The 16996-nt window shown below is 45.7% G+C and overlaps 40 non-coding genes across 40 annotated transcripts; all 40 read right to left on the reverse strand.

The window, feature by feature from the left end:
* Positions 1–288: 288 nt before the first annotated feature.
* LOC142304806 (U4 spliceosomal RNA) lies at positions 289–429 on the reverse strand. Its single transcript, XR_012753453.1, has one exon. It is a non-coding gene; the product is annotated as a U4 spliceosomal RNA (small nuclear RNA).
* A 266-nt stretch (positions 430–695) lies between these two features.
* LOC142305313 (U4 spliceosomal RNA) lies at positions 696–836 on the reverse strand. The gene has a single exon (XR_012753936.1). It is a non-coding gene; the product is annotated as a U4 spliceosomal RNA (small nuclear RNA).
* A 284-nt stretch (positions 837–1120) lies between these two features.
* LOC142304610 (U4 spliceosomal RNA) lies at positions 1121–1262 on the reverse strand. The gene has a single exon (XR_012753265.1). It is a non-coding gene; the product is annotated as a U4 spliceosomal RNA (small nuclear RNA).
* Positions 1263–1546: 284 nt separating this feature from the next.
* On the reverse strand, positions 1547–1687 carry LOC142304664 (U4 spliceosomal RNA). Its single transcript, XR_012753319.1, has one exon. It is a non-coding gene; the product is annotated as a U4 spliceosomal RNA (small nuclear RNA).
* Positions 1688–1971: 284 nt separating this feature from the next.
* Positions 1972–2112, reverse strand: LOC142304741 (U4 spliceosomal RNA). The gene has a single exon (XR_012753391.1). It is a non-coding gene; the product is annotated as a U4 spliceosomal RNA (small nuclear RNA).
* A 284-nt stretch (positions 2113–2396) lies between these two features.
* Positions 2397–2537, reverse strand: LOC142304894 (U4 spliceosomal RNA). Its single transcript, XR_012753536.1, has one exon. It is a non-coding gene; the product is annotated as a U4 spliceosomal RNA (small nuclear RNA).
* Positions 2538–2821: 284 nt separating this feature from the next.
* LOC142304623 (U4 spliceosomal RNA) lies at positions 2822–2962 on the reverse strand. The gene has a single exon (XR_012753278.1). It is a non-coding gene; the product is annotated as a U4 spliceosomal RNA (small nuclear RNA).
* A 282-nt stretch (positions 2963–3244) lies between these two features.
* On the reverse strand, positions 3245–3385 carry LOC142305266 (U4 spliceosomal RNA). The gene has a single exon (XR_012753890.1). It is a non-coding gene; the product is annotated as a U4 spliceosomal RNA (small nuclear RNA).
* Positions 3386–3669: 284 nt separating this feature from the next.
* LOC142304895 (U4 spliceosomal RNA) lies at positions 3670–3810 on the reverse strand. The gene has a single exon (XR_012753537.1). It is a non-coding gene; the product is annotated as a U4 spliceosomal RNA (small nuclear RNA).
* A 284-nt stretch (positions 3811–4094) lies between these two features.
* On the reverse strand, positions 4095–4236 carry LOC142304779 (U4 spliceosomal RNA). The gene has a single exon (XR_012753427.1). It is a non-coding gene; the product is annotated as a U4 spliceosomal RNA (small nuclear RNA).
* A 284-nt stretch (positions 4237–4520) lies between these two features.
* Positions 4521–4661, reverse strand: LOC142304763 (U4 spliceosomal RNA). Its single transcript, XR_012753412.1, has one exon. It is a non-coding gene; the product is annotated as a U4 spliceosomal RNA (small nuclear RNA).
* A 284-nt stretch (positions 4662–4945) lies between these two features.
* LOC142304742 (U4 spliceosomal RNA) lies at positions 4946–5086 on the reverse strand. The gene has a single exon (XR_012753392.1). It is a non-coding gene; the product is annotated as a U4 spliceosomal RNA (small nuclear RNA).
* Positions 5087–5370: 284 nt separating this feature from the next.
* LOC142304443 (U4 spliceosomal RNA) lies at positions 5371–5511 on the reverse strand. Its single transcript, XR_012753104.1, has one exon. It is a non-coding gene; the product is annotated as a U4 spliceosomal RNA (small nuclear RNA).
* Positions 5512–5795: 284 nt separating this feature from the next.
* Positions 5796–5936, reverse strand: LOC142304634 (U4 spliceosomal RNA). The gene has a single exon (XR_012753289.1). It is a non-coding gene; the product is annotated as a U4 spliceosomal RNA (small nuclear RNA).
* Positions 5937–6218: 282 nt separating this feature from the next.
* LOC142305267 (U4 spliceosomal RNA) lies at positions 6219–6359 on the reverse strand. The gene has a single exon (XR_012753891.1). It is a non-coding gene; the product is annotated as a U4 spliceosomal RNA (small nuclear RNA).
* Positions 6360–6643: 284 nt separating this feature from the next.
* Positions 6644–6784, reverse strand: LOC142304444 (U4 spliceosomal RNA). The gene has a single exon (XR_012753105.1). It is a non-coding gene; the product is annotated as a U4 spliceosomal RNA (small nuclear RNA).
* A 284-nt stretch (positions 6785–7068) lies between these two features.
* LOC142304525 (U4 spliceosomal RNA) lies at positions 7069–7210 on the reverse strand. Its single transcript, XR_012753183.1, has one exon. It is a non-coding gene; the product is annotated as a U4 spliceosomal RNA (small nuclear RNA).
* Positions 7211–7494: 284 nt separating this feature from the next.
* LOC142304661 (U4 spliceosomal RNA) lies at positions 7495–7635 on the reverse strand. Its single transcript, XR_012753316.1, has one exon. It is a non-coding gene; the product is annotated as a U4 spliceosomal RNA (small nuclear RNA).
* Positions 7636–7919: 284 nt separating this feature from the next.
* Positions 7920–8060, reverse strand: LOC142304557 (U4 spliceosomal RNA). The gene has a single exon (XR_012753214.1). It is a non-coding gene; the product is annotated as a U4 spliceosomal RNA (small nuclear RNA).
* A 284-nt stretch (positions 8061–8344) lies between these two features.
* LOC142304445 (U4 spliceosomal RNA) lies at positions 8345–8485 on the reverse strand. The gene has a single exon (XR_012753106.1). It is a non-coding gene; the product is annotated as a U4 spliceosomal RNA (small nuclear RNA).
* Positions 8486–8769: 284 nt separating this feature from the next.
* Positions 8770–8910, reverse strand: LOC142304896 (U4 spliceosomal RNA). The gene has a single exon (XR_012753538.1). It is a non-coding gene; the product is annotated as a U4 spliceosomal RNA (small nuclear RNA).
* A 284-nt stretch (positions 8911–9194) lies between these two features.
* LOC142304897 (U4 spliceosomal RNA) lies at positions 9195–9335 on the reverse strand. Its single transcript, XR_012753539.1, has one exon. It is a non-coding gene; the product is annotated as a U4 spliceosomal RNA (small nuclear RNA).
* A 284-nt stretch (positions 9336–9619) lies between these two features.
* LOC142304669 (U4 spliceosomal RNA) lies at positions 9620–9760 on the reverse strand. The gene has a single exon (XR_012753323.1). It is a non-coding gene; the product is annotated as a U4 spliceosomal RNA (small nuclear RNA).
* Positions 9761–10044: 284 nt separating this feature from the next.
* LOC142304751 (U4 spliceosomal RNA) lies at positions 10045–10185 on the reverse strand. The gene has a single exon (XR_012753401.1). It is a non-coding gene; the product is annotated as a U4 spliceosomal RNA (small nuclear RNA).
* A 284-nt stretch (positions 10186–10469) lies between these two features.
* LOC142304571 (U4 spliceosomal RNA) lies at positions 10470–10610 on the reverse strand. The gene has a single exon (XR_012753227.1). It is a non-coding gene; the product is annotated as a U4 spliceosomal RNA (small nuclear RNA).
* A 284-nt stretch (positions 10611–10894) lies between these two features.
* On the reverse strand, positions 10895–11035 carry LOC142304898 (U4 spliceosomal RNA). The gene has a single exon (XR_012753540.1). It is a non-coding gene; the product is annotated as a U4 spliceosomal RNA (small nuclear RNA).
* A 284-nt stretch (positions 11036–11319) lies between these two features.
* LOC142304503 (U4 spliceosomal RNA) lies at positions 11320–11460 on the reverse strand. The gene has a single exon (XR_012753162.1). It is a non-coding gene; the product is annotated as a U4 spliceosomal RNA (small nuclear RNA).
* A 284-nt stretch (positions 11461–11744) lies between these two features.
* Positions 11745–11885, reverse strand: LOC142304783 (U4 spliceosomal RNA). The gene has a single exon (XR_012753431.1). It is a non-coding gene; the product is annotated as a U4 spliceosomal RNA (small nuclear RNA).
* Positions 11886–12169: 284 nt separating this feature from the next.
* On the reverse strand, positions 12170–12310 carry LOC142305292 (U4 spliceosomal RNA). The gene has a single exon (XR_012753915.1). It is a non-coding gene; the product is annotated as a U4 spliceosomal RNA (small nuclear RNA).
* A 284-nt stretch (positions 12311–12594) lies between these two features.
* On the reverse strand, positions 12595–12735 carry LOC142304899 (U4 spliceosomal RNA). The gene has a single exon (XR_012753541.1). It is a non-coding gene; the product is annotated as a U4 spliceosomal RNA (small nuclear RNA).
* A 284-nt stretch (positions 12736–13019) lies between these two features.
* LOC142304900 (U4 spliceosomal RNA) lies at positions 13020–13160 on the reverse strand. The gene has a single exon (XR_012753542.1). It is a non-coding gene; the product is annotated as a U4 spliceosomal RNA (small nuclear RNA).
* Positions 13161–13444: 284 nt separating this feature from the next.
* LOC142304792 (U4 spliceosomal RNA) lies at positions 13445–13585 on the reverse strand. Its single transcript, XR_012753440.1, has one exon. It is a non-coding gene; the product is annotated as a U4 spliceosomal RNA (small nuclear RNA).
* A 284-nt stretch (positions 13586–13869) lies between these two features.
* LOC142304901 (U4 spliceosomal RNA) lies at positions 13870–14010 on the reverse strand. The gene has a single exon (XR_012753543.1). It is a non-coding gene; the product is annotated as a U4 spliceosomal RNA (small nuclear RNA).
* Positions 14011–14294: 284 nt separating this feature from the next.
* On the reverse strand, positions 14295–14435 carry LOC142304864 (U4 spliceosomal RNA). Its single transcript, XR_012753508.1, has one exon. It is a non-coding gene; the product is annotated as a U4 spliceosomal RNA (small nuclear RNA).
* Positions 14436–14719: 284 nt separating this feature from the next.
* LOC142304446 (U4 spliceosomal RNA) lies at positions 14720–14860 on the reverse strand. The gene has a single exon (XR_012753107.1). It is a non-coding gene; the product is annotated as a U4 spliceosomal RNA (small nuclear RNA).
* A 284-nt stretch (positions 14861–15144) lies between these two features.
* On the reverse strand, positions 15145–15285 carry LOC142304903 (U4 spliceosomal RNA). Its single transcript, XR_012753544.1, has one exon. It is a non-coding gene; the product is annotated as a U4 spliceosomal RNA (small nuclear RNA).
* A 284-nt stretch (positions 15286–15569) lies between these two features.
* LOC142304904 (U4 spliceosomal RNA) lies at positions 15570–15710 on the reverse strand. The gene has a single exon (XR_012753545.1). It is a non-coding gene; the product is annotated as a U4 spliceosomal RNA (small nuclear RNA).
* A 284-nt stretch (positions 15711–15994) lies between these two features.
* LOC142304905 (U4 spliceosomal RNA) lies at positions 15995–16135 on the reverse strand. The gene has a single exon (XR_012753546.1). It is a non-coding gene; the product is annotated as a U4 spliceosomal RNA (small nuclear RNA).
* A 284-nt stretch (positions 16136–16419) lies between these two features.
* Positions 16420–16560, reverse strand: LOC142304644 (U4 spliceosomal RNA). The gene has a single exon (XR_012753299.1). It is a non-coding gene; the product is annotated as a U4 spliceosomal RNA (small nuclear RNA).
* A 284-nt stretch (positions 16561–16844) lies between these two features.
* Positions 16845–16985, reverse strand: LOC142304906 (U4 spliceosomal RNA). Its single transcript, XR_012753547.1, has one exon. It is a non-coding gene; the product is annotated as a U4 spliceosomal RNA (small nuclear RNA).
* Between the last annotated feature and the right edge of the window lie 11 nt (positions 16986–16996).

Here is a 16996-nt window from a genome sequence, read left to right on the forward strand (position 1 = left end):
CGCCTCTCATTGATTCGGGACTAAGCTGACTCCCTAATAGCAGCAGGAGGGTGAAGCCACACCAAAGATATGGCAATCCCACTATTCCAAGGAGGCAGGTACTCTGAGCATCTTCCAGCCAAGACCAAGGCATACCCGTTAGGAAACAAGACTTGATATTGGCCAAAAAGCCAAGAAGCAAACAGCTGGAAGGTACCACAAAAAAACTACTTGGTCAGAGAAAAGCAAAATATATATTCCACCACTGGGAGAAGCTAATTTTCTCTCATTTGCATACCATGAATTAAGCCTCCTGAGAGACCAACAAAAATTGCCAATGCTGACTGTATTTCAAGTCATCATGGCAGGGTATTGGGAAAAGTTTTCAATTAGTAATAATAACGCCTCGGTTAAACCTCATGGGCTACGATACTGCCACTGCGCAAAGCTAAAGGAGTTCAGGTCACCAAGAAATCCCCGCTTTCCAGGAAGAGCTCGTTTATGCTATGGACAGTTCCAAATGCCCACTTCCTTTCTTCCGCCGCTGCAAGGGTCCCTAGGAGAAAACAGTCGGAAGATTCCCGGAAGAGGTACTTTTCAAGGATTACCTGCAGGCCAACTCTCTCTCTTTCTGATCCAGGTGTAAACGACCATTAGACTGTTGAGGGAAGCAAGAGTTATTTTCCACCTCTGTCATTTGCATACCATGAATTAAGCCTCCTGAGAGACCAACAAAAATTGCCAACGCTGACTGTATTTCAAGTCATCATGGCGGGGTATTGGGAAAAGTTTTCAATTAGCAATAATCACGCCTCGGTTAAACCTCATGGGCTACGATACTGCCACTGCGCAAAGTTAAAGGAGTTCAGGTCACCAAGAAATCCCCGCTTTCCAGGAAGAGCTCGTTTATGTTATGGAGAGTTCCAAATGCCCACTTCCTTTCTTCCACCGCTGCAAGGGTCCCTAGGAGAAGACAGTCGGAAGATTCCCGGAAGAGGTACTTTTCAAGGATTACCTGCAGGCCAACTCTCTCTCTTTCTGATCCAGGTGTAAACGACCATTAGACTGTTGAGGGAAACAAGACTTATTTTCCACCACTGGGAGGAGCTAATTTTCTGTCATTTGCATACCATGAATTAAGACTCCTGAGAGACCAACAAAAATTGCCAATGCTGACTGTATTTCGAAGTCATCATGGCGGGGTATTGGGAAAAGTTTTCAATTAGCAATAATCACGCCTCGGTTAAACCTCATGGGCTACAATACTGCCACTGCGCAAAGTTAAAGGAGTTCAGGTCACCAAGAAATCCCCGCTTTCCAGGAAGAGCTCGTTTATGTTATGGAGAGTTCCAAATGCCCACTTCCTTTCTTCCGCCGCTGCAAGGGTCCCTAGGAGAAGAAAGTCGGAAGATTCCCGGAAGAGGTACTTTTCAAGGATTACCTGCAGGCCAACTCTCTCTCTTTCTGATCCAGGTGTAAACGACCATTAGACTGTTGAGGGAAGCAAGAGTTATTTTCCACCACTGGGAGGAGCTAATTTTCTGTCATTTGCATCCCATGAATTAAGCCTCCTGAGAAACCAACAAAAATTGCCAATGCTGACTGTATTTCAAGTCATCATGGCGGGATATTGGGAAAAGTTTTCAATTAGCAATAATCACGCCTCGGTTAAACCTCATGGGCTACGACACTGCCACTGCGCAAAGTTAAAGGAGTTCAGGTCACCAAGAAATCCCCGCTTTCCAGGAAGAGCTCGTTTATGTTATGGAGAGTTCCAAATGCCCACTTCCTTTCTTCCGCTGCTGCAATGGTCCCTAGGAGAAGACAGTCGGAAGATTCCCGGAAGAGGTACTTTTCAAGGATTACCTGCAGGCCAACTCTCTCTCTTTCTGATCCAGGTGTAAACAACCATTAGACTGTTGAGGGAAACAAGAGATATTTTCCACCACTGGGAGGAGCTAATTTTCTGTCATTTGCATACCATGAATTAAGCCTCCTGAGAGACCAACAAAAATTGCCAACGCTGACTGTATTTCAAGTCATCATGGCGGGGTATTGGGAAAAGTTTTCAATTAGCAATAATCACGCCTCGGTTAAACCTCATGGGCTACGATACTGCCACAGGGCAAAGTTAAAGGAGTTCAGGTCACCAAGAAATCCCCGCTTTCCAGGAAGAGCTGGTTTATGTTATGGAGAGTTCCAAATGCCCACTTCCTTTCTTCCGCCGCTGCAAGGGTCCCTAGAAGAAGACAGTCGGAAGATTCCCGGAAGAGGTACTTTTCAAGGATTACTTGCAGCCCAACTCTCTCTCTTTCTGATCCAGGTGTAAACGACCATTAGACTGTTGAGGGAAGCAAGAGTTATTTTCCACCACTGGGAGGAGCCAATTTTCTGTCATTTGCATACCATGAATTAAGCCTCCTGAGAGACCAACAAAAATTGCCAATGCTGACTGTATTTCAAGTCATCATGGCGGGGTATTGGGAAAAGTTTTCAATTAGCAATAATCACGCCTCGGTTAAACCTCATGGGCTACGATACTGCCACTGCGCAAAGTTAAAGGAGTTCAGGTCACCAAGAAATCCCCGCTTTCCAGGAAGAGCTCGTTTATGTTATGGAGAGTTCCAAATGCCCACTTCCTTTCTTCCGCCGCTGCAAGGGTCCCTAGGAGAAGACAGTCGGAAGATTCCCGGAAGAGGTACTTTTCAAGGATTACCTGCAGGCCAACTCTCTCTCTTTCTGATCCAGGTGTAAATGACCATTAGACTGTTGAGGGAAGCAAGAGGTATTTTCCACCACTGGGAGGAGCTAATTTTCTGTCATTTGCATACGATGAATTAAACCTCCTGAGAGACCAACAAAAATTGCCAATGCTGACTGTATTTCAAGTCATCATGGCGGGGTATTGGGAAAAGTTTTCAATTAGCAATAATCACGCCTCGGTTAAACCTCATAGGCTACGATACTGCCACTGCGCAAAGTTAAAGGAGTTCAAGTCACCAAGAAATCCCCGCTTTCCAGGAAGAGCTCGTTTATGTTATGGAGAGTTCCAAATGCCCACTTCCTTTCTTCCGCCGCTGCAAGGGTCCCTAGGAGAAGACAGTCGGAAGATTCCCGGAAGAGGTACTTTTCAAGGATTACCTGCAGGCCAACTCTCTCTTTCTGATCCAGGTGTAAACGACCATTAGACTGTTGAGGGAAGCAAAAGTTATTTTCCTCCACTGGGAGGAGCTAATTTTCTGTCATTTGCATACCATGAATTAAGCCTCCTGAGAGACCAACAAAAATTGCCAATGCTGACTGTATTTCAAGTCATCATGGCGGGGTATCGGGAAAAGTTTTCAATTAGCAATAATCACGCCTCGGTTAAACCTCATGGGCTACGATACTGCCACTGCGCAAAGTTAAAGGAGTTCAGGTCACCAAGAAATCCCCGCTTTCCAGGAAGAGCTCGTTTATGTTATGGAGAGTTCCAAATGCCCACTTCCTTTCTTCCGCCGCTGCAAGGGTCCCTAGGAGAAGACAGTCGGAAGATTCCCGGAAGAGGTACTTTTCAAGGATTACCTGCAGGCCAACTCTCTCTCTTTCTGATCCAGGTGTAAACGACCATTAGACTGTTGAGGGAAGCAAGAGTTATTTTCCACCACTGGGAGGAGCTAATTTTCTGTCATTTGCATACCATGAATTAAGCCTCCTGAGAGACCAACAAAAATTGCCAATGCTGACTGTATTTCAAGTCATCATGGCGGGGTATTGGGAAAAGTTTTCAATTAGCAATAATCACGCCTCGGTTAAACCTCATGGGCTACGATACTGCCACTGCGCAAAGTTAAAGGAGTTCAGGTCACCAAGAAATCCCCGCTTTCCAGGAAGAGCTCGTTTATGTTATGGAGAGTTCCAAATGCCCACTTCCTTTCTTCCACCGCTGCAAGGGTCCCTAGGAGAAGACAGTCGGAAGATTCCCGGAAGAGGTACTTTTCAAGGATTACCTGCAGGCCAACTCTCTCTCTTTCTGATCCAGGTGTAAACGACCATTAGACTGTTGAGGGAAACAAGACTTATTTTCCACCACTGGGAGGAGCTAATTTTCTGTCATTTGCATACCATGAATTAAGACTCCTGAGAGACCAACAAAAATTCCCAATGCTGACTGTATTTCGAAGTCATCATGGCGGGGTATTGGGAAAAGTTTTCAATTAGCAATAATCACGCCTCGGTTAAACCTCATGGGCTACAATACTGCCACTGCGCAAAGTTAAAGGAGTTCAGGTCACCAAGAAATCCCCGCTTTCCAGGAAGAGCTCGTTTATGTTATGGAGAGTTCCAAATGCCCACTTCCTTTCTTCCGCCGCTGCAAGGGTCCCTAGGAGAAGAAAGTCGGAAGATTCCCGGAAGAGGTACTTTTCAAGGATTACCTGCAGGCCAACTCTCTCTCTTTCTGATCCAGGTGTAAACGACCATTAGACTGTTGAGGGAAGCAAGAGTTATTTTCCACCACTGGGAGGAGCTAATTTTCTGTCATTTGCATCCCATGAATTAAGCCTCCTGAGAAACCAACAATAATTGCCAATGCTGACTGTATTTCAAGTCATCATGGCGGGATATTGGGAAAAGTTTTCAATTAGCAATAATCACGCCTCGGTTAAACCTCATGGGCTACGACACTGCCACTGCGCAAAGTTAAAGGAGTTCAGGTCACCAAGAAATCCCCGCTTTCCAGGAAGAGCTCGTTTATGTTATGGAGAGTTCCAAATGCCCACTTCCTTTCTTCCGCTGCTGCAATGGTCCCTAGGAGAAGACAGTCGGAAGATTCCCGGAAGAGGTACTTTTCAAGGATTACCTGCAGGCCAACTCTCTCTCTTTCTGATCCAGGTGTAAACAACCATTAGACTGTTGAGGGAAACAAGAGATATTTTCCACCACTGGGAGGAGCTAATTTTCTGTCATTTGCATACCATGAATTAAGCCTCCTGAGAGACCAACAAAAATTGCCAACGCTGACTGTATTTCAAGTCATCATGGCGGGGTATTGGGAAAAGTTTTCAATTAGCAATAATCACGCCTCGGTTAAACCTCATGGGCTACGATACTGCCACAGGGCAAAGTTAAAGGAGTTCAGGTCACCAAGAAATCCCCGCTTTCCAGGAAGAGCTGGTTTATGTTATGGAGAGTTCCAAATGCCCACTTCCTTTCTTCCGCCGCTGCAAGGGTCCCTAGAAGAAGACAGTCGGAAGATTCCCGGAAGAGGTACTTTTCAAGGATTACTTGCAGCCCAACTCTCTCTCTTTCTGATCCAGGTGTAAACGACCATTAGACTGTTGAGGGAAGCAAGAGTTATTTTCCACCACTGGGAGGAGCCAATTTTCTGTCATTTGCATACCATGAATTAAGCCTCCTGAGAGACCAACAAAAATTGCCAATGCTGACTGTATTTCAAGTCATCATGGCGGGGTATTGGGAAAAGTTTTCAATTAGCAATAATCACGCCTCGGTTAAACCTCATGGGCTACAATACTGCCACTGCGCAAAGTTAAAGGAGTTCAGGTCACCAAGAAATCCCCGCTTTCCAGGAAGAGCTCGTTTATGTTATGGAGAGTTCCAAATGCCCACTTCCTTTCTTCCGCCGCTGCAAGGGTCCCTAGGAGAAGACAGTCGGAAGATTCCCGGAAGAGGTACTTTTCAAGGATTACCTGCAGGCCAACTCTCTCTCTTTCTGATCCAGGTGTAAATGACCATTAGACTGTTGAGGGAAGCAAGAGGTATTTTCCACCACTGGGAGGAGCTAATTTTCTGTCATTTGCATACGATGAATTAAACCTCCTGAGAGACCAACAAAAATTGCCAATGCTGACTGTATTTCAAGTCATCATGGCGGGGTATTGGGAAAAGTTTTCAATTAGCAATAATCACGCCTCGGTTAAACCTCATAGGCTACGATACTGCCACTGCGCAAAGTTAAAGGAGTTCAAGTCACCAAGAAATCCCCGCTTTCCAGGAAGAGCTCGTTTATGTTATGGAGAGTTCCAAATGCCCACTTCCTTTCTTCCGCCGCTGCAAGGGTCCCTAGGAGAAGACAGTCGGAAGATTCCCGGAAGAGGTACTTTTCAAGGATTACCTGCAGGCCAACTCTCTCTTTCTGATCCAGGTGTAAACGACCATTAGACTGTTGAGGGAAGCAAAAGTTATTTTCCTCCACTGGGAGGAGCTAATTTTCTGTCATTTGCATACCATGAATTAAGCCTCCTGAGAGACCAACAAAAATTGCCAATGCTGACTGTATTTCAAGTCATCATGGCGGGGTATCGGGAAAAGTTTTCAATTAGCAATAATCACGCCTCGGTTAAACCTCATGGGCTACGATACTGCCACTGCGCAAAGTTAAAGGAGTTCAGGTCACCAAAAAATCACCGCTTTCCAGGAAGAGCTCGTTTATGTTATGGAGAGTTCCAAATGCCCACTTCCTTTCTTCCGCCGCTGCAAGGGTCCCTAGGAGAAGACAGTCGGAAGATTCCCGGAAGAGGTACTTTTCAAGGATTACCTGCAGGCCAACTCTCTCTCTTTCTGATCCAGGTGTAAACGACCATTAGACTGTTGAGGGAAGCAAGAGTTATTTTCCACCACTGGGAGGAGCTAATTTTCTGTCATTTGCATACCATGAATTAAGCCTCCTGAGAGACCAACAAAAATTGCCAATGCTGACTGTATTTCAAGTCATCATGGCGGGGTATTGGGAAAAGTTTTCAATTAGCAATAATCACGCCTCGGTTAAACCTCATGGGCTACAATACTGCCACTGCGCAAAGTTAAAGGAGTTCAGGTCACCAAGAAATCCCCGCTTTCCAGGAAGAGCTCGTTTATGTTATGGAGAGTTCCAAATGCCCACTTCCTTTCTTCCACCGCTGCAAGGGTCCCTAGGAGAAGACAGTCGGAAGATTCCCGGAAGAGGTACTTTTCAAGGATTACCTGCAGGCCAACTTTCTCTCTTTCTGATCCAGGTGTAAACGACCATTAGACTGTTGAGGGAAGCAAGAGTTATTTTCCACCACTGGGAGGAGCTAATTTTCTGTCATTTGCATACCATGAATTATGCCTCCTGAGAGACCAACAAAAATTGCCAATGCTGACTGTATTTCGAAGTCATCATGGCGGGGTATTGGGAAAAGTTTTCAATTAGCAATAATCACGCCTCGGTTAAACCTCATGGGCTACAATACTGCCACTGCGCAAAGTTAAAGGAGCTCAGGTCACCAAGAAATCCCCGCTTTCCAGGAAGAGCTCGTTTATGTTATGGAGAGTTCCAAATGCCCACTTCCTTTCTTCCGCCGCTGCAAGGGTCCCTAGGAGAAGACAGTCGGAAGATTCCCGGAAGAGGTACTTTTCAAGGACTACCTGCAGGCCAACTCTCTCTCTTTCTGATCCAGGTGTAAACGACCATTAGACTGTTGAGGGAAGCAAGAGTTATTTTCCACCACTGGGAGGAGCTAATTTTCTGTCATTTGCATCCCATGAATTAAGCCTCCTGAGAAACCAACAAAAATTGCCAATGCTAACTGTATTTCAAGTCATCATGGCGGGGTATCAGGAAAAGTTTTCAATTAGCAATAATCACGCCTCGGTTAAACCTCATGGGCTACGATACTGCCACTGCGCAAAGTTAAAGGAGTTCAGGTCACCAAGAAATCCCCGCTTTCCAGGAAGAGCTCGTTTATGTTATGGAGAGTTCCAAATGCCCACTTCCTTTCTTCCGCCGCTGCAAGGGTCCCTAGGAGAAGACAGTCGGAAGATTCCCGGAAGAGGTAGTTTTCAAAGATTACCTGCAGGCCAACTCTCTCTCTTTCTGATCCAGGTGTAAACGACCATTAGACTGTTGAGGGAAGCAAGAGTTATTTTCCACCACTGGGAGGAGCTAATTTTCTGTCATTTGCATACCATGAATTAAGCCTCCTGAGAGACCAACGAAAATTGCCAATGCTGACTGTATTTCAAGTCATCATGGCGGGGTATTGGGAAAAGTTTTCAATTAGCAATAATCACGCCTCGGTTAAACCTCATGGGCTACGATACTGCCACTGCGCAAAGTTAAAGGAGTTCAGGTCACCAAGAAATCCCCGCTTTCCAGGAAGAGCTCGTTTATGTTATGGAGAGTTCCAAATGCCCACTTCCTTTCTTCCGCCGCTGCAAGGGTCCCTAGGAGAAGACAGTCGGAAGATTCCCGGAAGAGGTACTTTTCAAGGATTACCTGCAGGCCAACTGTCTCTCTTTCTGATCCAGGTGTAAACGACCATTAGACTGTTGAGGGAAGCAAGAGTTATTTTCCACCACTGGGAGGAACTAATTTTCTGTCATTTGCATACCATGAATTAAGCCTCCTGAGAGACCAACAAAAATTGCCAATGCTGACTGTATTTCAAGTCATCATGGCGGGGTATTGGGAAAAGTTTTCAATTAGCAATAATCACGCCTCGGTTAAACCTCATGGGCTACAATACTGCCACTGCGCAAAGTTAAAGGAGTTCAGGTCACCAAGAAATCCCCGCTTTCCAGGAAGAGCTCGTTTATGTTATGGAGAGTTCCAAATGCCCACTTCCTTTCTTCCGCCGCTGCAAGGGTCCCTAGGAGAAGACAGTCGGAAGATTCCCGGAAGAGGCACTTTTCAAGGATTACCTGCAGGCCAACTCTCTCTCTTTCTGATCCAGGTGTAAACGACCATTAGACTGTTGAGGGAAGCAAGAGTTATTTTCCACCACTGGGAGGAGCTAATTTTCTGTCATTTGCATACCATGAATTAAGCCTCCTGAGAGACCAACAAAAATTGCCAATGCTGACTGTATTTCAAGTCATCATGGCGGGGTATTGGGAAAAGTTTTCAATTAGCAATAATCACGCCTCGGTTAAACCTCATGGGCTACGATACTGCCACTGCGCAAAGTTAAAGGAGTTCAGGTCACCAAGAAATCCCCGCTTTCCAGGAAGAGCTCGTTTATGTTATGGAGAGTTCCAAATGCCCACTTCCTTTCTTCCGCCGCTGCAAGGGTCCCTAGGAGAAGACAGTCGAAAGATTCCCAGAAGAGGTACTTTTCAAGGCTTACCTGCAGGCCAACTCTCTCTCTTTCTGATCCAGGTGTAAACGACCATTAGACTGTTGAGGGAAGCAAGAGTTATTTTCCACCACTGGGAGGAGCTAATTTTCTGTCATTTGCATACCATGAATTAAGCCTCCTGAGAGACCAACAAAAATTGCCAATGCTGACTGTATTTCAAGTCATCATGGCGGGGTATTGGGAAAAGTTTTCAATTAGCAATAATCACGCCTCGGTTAAACCTCATGGGCTACGATACTGCCACTGCGCAAAGTTAAAGGAGTTCAGGTCACCAAGAAATCCCCGCTTTCCAGGAAGAGCTCGTTTATGTTATGGAGAGTTCCAAATGCCCACTTCCTTTCTTCCGCCGCTGCAAGGGTCCCTAGGAGAAGACAGTCGAAAGATTCCCAGAAGAGGTACTTTTCAAGGCTTACCTGCAGGCCAACTCTCTCTCTTTCTGATCCAGGTGTAAACAACCATTAGACTGTTGAGGGAAGCAAGAGTTATTTTCCACCACTGGGAGGAGCTAATTTTCTGTCATTTGCATACCATGAATTAAGCCTCCTGAGAGACCAACAAAAATTGCCAATGCTGACTGTATTTCAAGTCATCATGGCGGGGTATTGGGAAAAGTTTTCAATTAGCAATAATAACGCCTCGGTTAAACCTCATGGGCTACGATACTGCCACTGCGCAAAGTTAAAGGAGTTCAGGTCACCAAGAAATCCCCGCTTTCCAGGAAGAGCTCGTTTATGTTATGGAGAGTTCCAAATGCCCACTTCCTTTCTTCCGCCGCTGCAAGGGTCCCTAGGAGAAGACAGTCGGAAGATTCCCGTAAGAGGTACTTTTCAAGGATTACCTGCAGGCCAACTCTCTCTCTTTCTGATCCAGGTGTAAACAACCATTAGACTGTTGAGGGAAGCAAGAGTTATTTTCCACCACTGGGAGGAGCTAATTTTCTGTCATTTGCATACCATGAATTAAGCCTCCTGAGAGACCAACAAAAATTGCCAATGCTGACTGTATTTCAAGTCATCATGGCGGGGTATTGGGAAAAGTTTTCAATTAGCAATAATCACGCCTCGCTTAAACCTCATGGGCTACGATACTGCCACTGCGCAAAGTTAAAGGAGTTCAGGTCACCAAGAAATCCCCGCTTTCCAGGAAGAGCTCGTTTATGTTATGGAGAGTTCCAAATGCCCACTTCCTTTCTTCCGCCGCTGCAAGGGTCCCTAGGAGAAGACAGTCGAAAGATTCCCGGAAGAGGTACTTTTCAAGGATTACCTGCAGGCCAACTCTCTCTCTTTCTTATCCAGGTGTAAACGACCATTAGACTGTTGAGGGAAGCAAGAGTTATTTTCCACCACTGGGAGGAGCTAATTTTCTGTCATTTGCATACCATGAATTAATCCTCCTGAGAGAGCAACAAAAATTGCCAATGCTGACTGTATTTCAAGTCATCATGGCGGGGTATTGGTAAAAGTTTTCAATTAGCAATAATCACGCCTCAGTTAAACCTCATGGGCTACGATACTGCCACTGCGCAAAGTTAAAGGAGTTCAGGTCACCAAGAAATCCCCGCTTTCCAGGAAGAGCTCGTTTATGTTATGGAGAGTTCCAAATGCCCACTTCCTTTCTTCCGCCGCTGCAAGGGTCTCTAGGAGAAGACAGTCGGAAGATTCCCGGAAGAGGTACTTTTCAAGGATTACCTGCAGGCCAACTCTCTCTCTTTCTGATCCAGGTGTAAACGACCATTAGACTGTTGAGGGAAGCAAGAGTTATTTTCCACCACTGGGAGGAGCTAATTTTCTGTCATTTGCATACCATGAATAAAGCCTCCTGAGAGACCAACAAAAATTGCCAATGCTGACTGTATTTCAAGTCATCATGGCGGGGTATTGGGAAAAGTTTTCAATTAGCAATAATCACGCCTCGGTTAAACCTCATGGGCTACGATACTGCCACTGCGCAAAGTTAAAGGAGTTCAGGTCACCAAGAAATCCCCGCTTTCCAGGAAGAGCTCGTTTATGTTATGGAGAGTTCCAAATGCCCACTTCCTTTCTTCCGCCGCTGCAAGGGTCCCTAGAAGAAGACAGTCGAAAGATTCCCGGAAGAGGTACTTTTCAAGGATTACCTGCAGGCCAACTCTCTCTCTTTCTGATCCAGGTGTAAACGACCATTAGACTGTTGAGGGAAGCAAGAGTTATTTTCCACCACTGGGAGGAGCTAATTTTCTGTCATTTGCATACCATGAATTAAGCCTCCTGAGAGACCAACAAAAATTGCCAATGCTGACTGTATTTCAAGTCATCATGGCGGGGTATTGGGAAAAGTTTTCAATTAGCAATAATCACGCCTCAGTTAAACCTCATGGGCTACGATACTGCCACTGCGCAAAGTTAAAGAAGTTCAGGTCACCAAGAAATCCCCGCTTTCCAGGAAGAGCTCGTTTATGTTATGGAGAGTTCCAAATGCCCACTTCCTTTCTTCCGCCGCTGCAAGGGTCCCTAGGAGAAGACAGTCGGAAGATTCCCGGAAGAGGTACTTTTCAAGGATTACCTGCAGGCCAACTCTCTCTCTTTCTGATCCAGGTGTAAACAACCATTAGACTGTTGAGGGAAGCAAGAGTTATTTTCCACTACTGGGAGGAGCTAATTTTCTGTCATTTGCATACCATGAATTAAGCCTCCTGAGAGACCAACAAAAATTGCCAATGCTGACTGTATTTCAAGTCATCATGGCGGGGTATTGGGAAAAGTTTTCAATTAACAATAATCACGCCTCGGTTAAACGTCATGGGCTACGATACTGCCACTGCGCAAAGTTAAAGGAGTTCAGGTCACCAAGAAATCCCCGCTTTCCAGGTAGAGCTCGTTTATGTTATGGAGAGTTCCAAATGCCCACTTCCTTTCTTCCGCCGCTGCAAGGGTCCCTAGGAGAAGACAGTCGGAAGATTCCCGGAAGAGGTACTTTTCAAGGATTACCTGCAGGCCAACTCTCTCTCTTTCTGATCCAGGTGTAAACGACCATTAGACTGTTGAGGGAAGCAAGAGTTATTTTCCACCACTGGGAGGAGCTAATTTTCTGTCATTTGCATACCATGAATTAAGCCTCCTGAGAGACCAACAAAAATTGCCAATGCTAACTGTATTTCAAGTCATCATGGCGGGGTATTGGGAAAAGTTTTCAATTAGCAATAATCACGCCTCGGTTAAACCTCATGGGCTACGATACTGCCACTGCGCAAAGTTAAAGGAGTTCAGGTCACCAAGAAATCCCCGCTTTCCAGGAAGAGCTCGTTTATGTTATGGAGAGTTCCAAATGCCCACTTCCTTTCTTCCGCCGCTGCAAGGGTCCCAAGGAGAAGACAGTCGGAAGATTCCCGGAAGAGGTACTTTTCAAGGATTACCTGCAGGCCAACTCTCTCTCTTTCTGATCCAGGTGTAAACGACCATTAGACTGTTGAGGGAAGCAAGAGTTATTTTCCACCACTGGGAGGAGCTAATTTTCTGTCATTTGCATACCATGAATTAAGCCTCCTGAGAGACCAACAAAAATTGCCAATGCTGACTGTATTTCAAGTCATCATGGCGGGGTATTGGGAAAAGTTTTCAATTAGCAATAATCACGCCTCGGTTAAACCTCATGGGCTACGATACTGCCACTGCGCAAAGTTAAAGGAGTTCAGGTCACCAAGAAATCCCCGCTTTCCAGGAAGAGCTCGTTTATGTTATGGAGAGTTCCAAATGCCCACTTCCTTTCTTCCGCCGCTGCAAGGGTCCCTAGGAGAAGACAGTCGAAAGATTCCCAGAAGAGGTACTTTTCAAGGCTTACCTGCAGGCCAACTCTCTCTCTTTCTGATCCAGGTGTAAACGACCATTAGACTGTTGAGGGAAGCAAGAGTTATTTTCCACCACTGGGAGGAGCTAATTTTCTGTCATTTGCATACCATGAATTAAGCCTCCTGAGAGACCAACAAAAATTGCCAATGCTGACTGTATTTCAAGTCATCATGGCGGGGTATTGGGAAAAGTTTTCAATTAGCAATAATCACGCCTCGGTTAAACCTCATGGGCTACGATACTGCCACTGCGCAAAGTTAAAGGAGTTCAGGTCACCAAGAAATCCCCGCTTTCCAGGAAGAGCTCGTTTATGTTATGGAGAGTTCCAAATGCCCACTTCCTTTCTTCCGCCGCTGCAAGGGTCCCTAGGAGAAGACAGTCGGAAGATTCCCGGAAGAGGTACTTTTCAAAGATTACCTGCAGGCCAACTCTCTCTCTTTCTGATCCAGGTGTAAACGACCATTAGACTGTTGAGGGAAGCAAGAGTTATTTTCCACCACTGGGAGGAGCTAATTTTCTGTCATTTGCATACCATGAATTAAGCCTCCTGAGAGACCAACAAAAATTGCCAATGCTGACTGTATTTCAAGTCATCTTGGCGGGGTATTTGGAAACGTTTTCAATTAGCAATAATCACGCCTCAGTTAAACCTCATGGGCTACGATACTGCCACTGCGCAAAGTTAAAGGAGTTCAGGTCACCAAGAAATCCCCGCTTTCCAGGAAGAGCTCGTTTATGTTATGGAGAGTTCCAAATGCCCACTTCCTTTCTTCCGCCGCTGCAAGGGTCCCTAGGAGAAGACAGTCGGAAGATTCCCGGAAGAGGTATTTTTCAAGGATTACCTGCAGGCCAACTCTCTCTCTTTCTGATCCAGGTGTAAACGACCATTAGACTGTTGAGGGAAGCAAGAGTTATTTTCCACCACTGGGAGGAGCTAATTTTCTGTCATTTGCATACCATGAATTAAGCCTCCTGAGAGACCAACAAAAATTGCCAATGCTGACTGTATTTCAAGTCATCATGGCGGGGTATTGGGAAAAGTTTTCAATTAGCAATAATCACGCCTCGGTTAAACCTCATGGGCTACGATACTGCCACTGCGCAAAGTTAAAGGAGTTCAGGTCACCAAGAAATCCCCGCTTTCCAGGAAGAGCTCGTTTATGTTATGGAGAGTTCCAAATGCCCACTTCCTTTTTTCCGCCGCTGCAAGGGTCCCTAGGAGAAGACAGTCGAAAGATTCCCAGAAGAGGTACTTTTCAAGGCTTACCTGCAGGCCAACTCTCTCTCTTTCTGATCCAGGTGTAAACGACCATTAGACTGTTGAGGGAAGCAAGAGTTATTTTCCACCACTGGGAGGAGCTAATTTTCTGTCATTTGCATACCATGAATTAAGCCTCCTGAGAGACCAACAAAAATTGCCAATGCTGACTGTATTTCAAGTCATCATGGCGGGGTATTGGGAAAAGTTTTCAATTAGCAATAATCACGCCTCGGTTAAACCTCACGGGCTACGATACTGCCACTGCGCAAAGTTAAAGGAGTTCAGGTCACCAAGAAATCCCCGCTTTCCAGGAAGAGCTCGTTTATGTTATGCAGAGTTCCAAATGCCCACTTCCTTTCTTCCGCCGCTGCAACGGTCCCTAGGAGAAGACAGTCGGCAGATTCCCAGAAGAGGTACTTTTCAAGGCTTACCTGCAGGCCAACTCTCTCTCTTTCTGATCCAGGTGTAAACGACCATTAGACTGTTGAGGGAAGCAAGAGTTATTTTCCACCACTGGGAGGAACTAATTTTCTGTCATTTGCATACCATGAATTAAGCCTCCTGAGAGACCAACAAAAATTGCCAATGCTGACTGTATTTCAAGTCATCATGGCGGGGTATTGGGAAAAGTTTTCAATTAGCAATAATCACGCCTCGGTTAAACCTCATGGGCTACAATACTGCCACTGCGCAAAGTTAAAGGAGTTCAGGTCACCAAGAAATCCCCGCTTTCCAGGAAGAGCTCGTTTATGTTATGGAGAGTTCCAAATGCCCACTTCCTTTCTTCCGCCGCTGCAAGGGTCCCTAGGAGAAGACAGTCGGAAGATTCCCGGAAGAGGTACTTTTCAAGGATTACCTGCAGGCCAACTCTCTCTCTTTCTGATCCAGGTGTAAACGACCATTAGACTGTTGAGGGAAGCAAGAGTTATTTTCCACCACTGGGAGGAGCTAATTTTCTGTCATTTGCATACCATGAATTAAGCCTCCTGAGAGACCAACAAAAATTGCCAATGCTGACTGTATTTCAAGTCATCATGGCGGGGTATTGGGAAAAGTTTTCAATTAGCAATAATCACGCCTCGGTTAAACCTCATGGGCTACGATACTGCCACTGCGCAAAGTTAAAGGAGTTCAGGTCACCAAGAAATCCCCGACTTCCAGGAAGAGCTCGTTTATGTTATGGAGAGTTCCAAATGCCCACTTCCTTTCTTCCGCCGCTGCAAGGGTCCCTAGGAGAAGACAGTCGAAAGATTCCCAGAAGAGGTACTTTTCAAGGCTTACCTGCAGGCGAACTCTCTCTCTTTCTGATCCAGGTGTAAACGACCATTAGACTGTTGAGGGAAGCAAGAGTTATTTTCCACCACTGGGAGGAGCTAATTTTCTGTCATTTGCATACCATGAATTAAGCCTCCTGAGAGACCAACAAAAATTGCCAATGCTGACTGTATTTCAAGTCATCATGGCGGGGTATTGGGAAAAGTTTTCAATTAGCAATAATCACGCCTCGGTTAAACCTCATGGGCTACGATACTGCCACTGCGCAAAGTTAAAGGAGTTCAGGTCACCAAGAAATCCCCGCTTTCCAGGAAGAGCTCGTTTATGTTATGGAGAGTTCCAAATGCCCACTTCCTTTCTTCCGCCGCTGCAAGGGTCCCTAGGAGAAGACAGTCGGAAGATTCCCGGAAGAGGTACTTTTCAAGGATTACCTGCAGGCCAACTCTCTCTCTTTCTGATCCAGGTGTAAACAACCATTAGACTGTTGAGGGAAGCAAGAGTTATTTTCCACCACTGGGAGGAGCTAATTTTCTGTCATTTGCATCCCATGAATTAAGCCTCCTGAGAGACCAACAAAAATTGCCAATGCTGACTGTATTTCAAGTCATCATGGCGGGGTATTGGGAAAAGTTTTCAATTAGCAATAATCACGCCTCGGTTAAACCTCATGGGCTACGATACTGCCACTGCGCAAAGTTAAAGGAGTTCAGGTCACCAAGAAATCCCCGCTTTCCAGGAAGAGCTCGTTTATGTTATGGAGAGTTCCAAATGCCCACATCCTTTCTTCCGCCGCTGCAAGGGTCCCTAGGAGAAGACAGTCGGAAGATTCCCGGAAGAGGTACTTTTCAAGGATTACCTGCAGGCCAACTCTCTCTCTTTCTGATCCAGGTGTAAACAACCATTAGACTGTTGAGGGAAGCAAGAGTTATTTTCCACCACTGGGAGGAGCTAATTTTCTGTCATTTGCATACCATGAATTAAGCCTCCTGAGAGACCAACAAAAATTGCCAATGCTGACTGTATTTCAAGTCATCATGGCGGGGTATTGGGAAAAGTTTTCAATTAGCAATAATCACGCCTCGGTTAAACCTCATGGGCTACAATACTGCCACTACGCAAAGTTAAAGGAGTTCAGGTCACAAAGAAATCCCCGCTTTCCAGGAAGAGCTCGTTTATGTTATGGAGAGTTCCAAATGCCCACTTCCTTTCTTCCGCCGCTGCAAGGGTCCCTAGGAGAAGACAGTCGGAAGATTCCCGGAAGAGGTACTTTTCAAGGATTACCTGCAGGCCAACTCTCTCTCTTTCTGATCCAGGTGTAAACGACCATTAGACTGTTGAGGGAAGCAAGAGTTATTTTCCACCACTGGGAGGAGCTAATTTTCTGTCATTTGCATACCATGAATTAAGCCTCCTGAGAGACCAACAAAAATTGCCAATGCTGACTGTATTTCAAGTCATCATGGCGGGGTATTGGGAAAAGTTTTCAATTAGCAATAATCACGCCTCGGTTAAACCTCATGGGCTACGATACTGCCACTGCGCAAAGTTAAAGGAGTTCA

This window comes from Anomaloglossus baeobatrachus, chromosome 4 (genome assembly GCF_048569485.1).
Source record: "Anomaloglossus baeobatrachus isolate aAnoBae1 chromosome 4, aAnoBae1.hap1, whole genome shotgun sequence".
In the NCBI taxonomy this organism is placed as follows: domain Eukaryota; kingdom Metazoa; phylum Chordata; class Amphibia; order Anura; family Aromobatidae; genus Anomaloglossus; species Anomaloglossus baeobatrachus.